Raw genomic sequence first — 3,535 nt, forward strand, 5'->3', positions numbered from 1 at the left:
CTGTGGCTGGCATCAAATGTTAATGGGGCATTACCGCCACCAACTGGACGGGCTGTTGAACGAGAAAATACCAAACATATTGCCGAAAAAATGGGGAAACGATATCATACCAAATATAAAAATAGATAGACGCATCAACAAGCAAAACCCACCCCCCTCATTCAGTCACAGTCCAATCCAATTTCTCAGACTCTTTCCTGTGCTTTACAGTTGATGACTATTGCCTATTATTGACACAAATCCCACCCTTTTAACATTTAATGTATCATGATCCCTTAATTGGTGTGAAACCTTCACTGGTGGTGTCTCTACTACCATTGTTTCTTCACCACGACTCGCTCCTTCCCTCTTCTCATCGCGTCCAGATAGGAGACCCCCTGGAGAGCACTTACTCTTACCACCTCTGTCTCCTTTGGGCGTATGTTCGTCACCACAATTGCAGCATTTCAACTCAGCTGGCATACGATACTCTTCCCATCTGCATACACTTGACACATTACCATATATTTTGCAGTTATGACACTGAAGGGGCTTGTGCACGAAAGCTCTCACAGGGTATTTCATGAATCCTAACTTTACATGAGAAAGGAGAGACTCTTCATCAAAGAACAATAGTTTGATGAAGCAAAAGTCTTTACTCCATCCACCATATGGGTCAGTTGATGTGCACCAAGCACTCCATCAAGGTCTTCAGTTATACAATCTGCATTTACTTCATGCCCCATCCCAGAGATAACCCTCTTAATATGTGCCCTGCTTAGAAAATCCATACACAAAACATTCCACTACGATATATTTTTGAGATGCACAGCACACTTCTTCTGCTCCGCAGACACACAATCAAAAAATGTGTCTAGATTAGGCTTGGATTACAGCACACCATTACTTCTCTTGTTTCCTTTCTTTTTCACAACTGTAACCCACTTATTCTCACTCTGTTATCTCATCTTCACCTGAAGCACCGTCGGTTTCAAATAAAACATCAGTTTCCGCCATCTTCTCTGCACAGAGGGCCATGGTGGCAGCTCATCTAAGGTCAAAGGTAAAGGTGTGCAGTCTGTGTCCAATCACTGAAATACTTGTCATGGCCGTCTGAATAGGTGGCCTTGCAGCCGTACTTTATTTTGGGTGCATTACATATGGTTAGACGCTAGAAAAAATATTGTAATGCCTGAATGAAACGCTCTCTGCACCTGAAATAATTTCCTGACCTACACTTGTCTGAGAAAGGTCTTTAGGTGTGCTAATGTCCAAGTGAAGTGCAAAATCAAATAGACTTTTCCTGTGTGCTTGCCCTAACTAAAATGTTGGTGTAAAAATGTGAATTATAAAAAACTACACCTACTGACAAATGAGATAACATTGACTTGATAGTTATAAACAGTTGGAGCTATGTACACTGCTCAAAAAACAAAGGGAACACTAAAATAACACATCCTAGATCTGAATGAATGAAATATTCTTATTAAATACTTTTTTCTTTACATAGTTGAATGTGCTGACAACAAAATCACACAAAAATTATCAATGGAAATCAAATTTATCAACCCATGGAGGTCTGGATTTGGAGTCACACTCAAAATTAAAGTGGAAAACCACACCTCAGGCTGATCCAACTTTGATGTAATGTCCTTAAAACAAGTCAAAATGAGGCTCAGTAGTGTGTGTGGCCTCCACGTGCCTGTATGACCTCCCTACAACGCCTGGGCATGCTCCTGATGAGGTGGGGGATGGTCTCCTGAGGGATCTCCTCCCAGACCTGGACTAAAGCATCCGCCAACTCCTGGACAGTCTGTGGTGCAACGTGGCGTTGGTGGATGGAGCGAGACCTGATGTCCCAGATGTGCTCAATTGGATTCAGGTCTGGGGAACGGGCGGGCCAGTCCATAGCATCAATGCCTTCCTCTTGCAGGAACTGCTGACACACTCCAGCCACATGAGGTCTAGCATTGTCTTGCATTAGGAGGAACCCAGGGCCAACCGCACCAGCATATGGTCTCACAAGGGGTCTGAGGATCTCATCTCGGTACCTAATGGCAGTCAGGCTACCTCTGGCGAGCACATGGAGGGCTGTGCGGCCCCCCAAAGAAATGCCACCCCACACCATGACTGACCCACTGCCAAACCGGTCATGCTGGAGGATGTTGCCCTCCTACGGCCTCCTCCCCGTCTCCTGATGTACTGGCCTATCTCCTGGTAGCGCCTCCATGCTCTGGACACTACACTGACAGACACAACAAACCTTCTTGCCACATCTCGCATTGATGTTCCATCCTGGATGAGCTGCACTACCTGAGCCACTTGTGTGGGTTGTAGACTCCGTCTCATGCTACCACTAGAGTGAAAGCACCGCCAGCATTCAAAAGTGACCAAAACATCAGCCAGGAAGCATAGTAACTGAGAAGTTGTCTGTGGTCACCACCTGCAGAACAACTCCTTTATTGGGGGTGTCTTGCTAATTGCCTATAATTTCCACCTGTTGTCTATACCATTTGCACAACAGCATGCAACATTTATTGTCAATCAGTGTTGCTTCCTAAGTGGACAGTTTGATTTCACAGAAGTGTGATTGACTTGGAGTTACATTGTGTTGTTTAAGTGTTCCCTTTATTTTTTTGAGCAGTGTAGTTAAATAACTGAACAGCAGGACATTTCCAAGATTGTCCCTTCAGTACTGCACTATACACTTTAATTTCCTGCATAAATAATTGAGGGACAAATTGAAAAGGTTCCAAATTAAATCCTGCTCCAAGTATGTTAGTAATTATGTTTCTCCTTTCTTTTATTATCCTGAACAAAAGTATAAATGTAACAAGAAACAATTTAAAATATTTTACTGAGTTACAGTTCACAAATGGAAATCAGTCAATTTAATAAATTCATGAGGCCCTAATCTATGGATTTCACATGACTGGGAATACAGATATGCATCTATTGGTCACAGATAGCTTTTAAAAAGTTAGGGACGTGGATCAGAAAACCAGTCAGTATCTGGTGTGACCACCATTTGCCTCATGCAGCGCGACACATCTCCTTCGCATAGATTTGTTTAGGCTGTTGATTGTGGCCTGTGGAATTTTGTCCCACTCCTATTCAATGGCTGTGCGAAGTTGTTGGATATTGGCTGGAACACATAGGTTATACAGAGCATCCCAAACATGCTCAATGGGTGACATGTCTGGCGAGAATGCCAGATATTTTAAGCTTCCAGGAATTGTGTACAGATCCTTGCGACATGGAGCTGTGCATTATCATGCTGAAACATGAGGTGATGGTGTCGGATGAATGGCACAACAATGGGTCTCGGAATCCTGCCACGATATCTCTTTACATTCAAATTGTCATCGATGAAATGCAATTGGGTTCGCTGTCAGTAGCTTATGCCTGCACATACCATAATGCCACCACCACCATGGGGCACTCTGTTCACAATGGTGACACTAGCAAACCGCTCACCCACACAACGCCATACACGTGGTCTTTGGTTGTAGGGCTGGTTGGACGAAGTGTCAAATAGAAGCAAAGAGAGCAAATG

This window comes from Oncorhynchus kisutch, linkage group LG1, assembly GCF_002021735.2.
Source record: "Oncorhynchus kisutch isolate 150728-3 linkage group LG1, Okis_V2, whole genome shotgun sequence".
In the NCBI taxonomy this organism is placed as follows: Eukaryota; Metazoa; Chordata; class Actinopteri; order Salmoniformes; family Salmonidae; genus Oncorhynchus; species Oncorhynchus kisutch.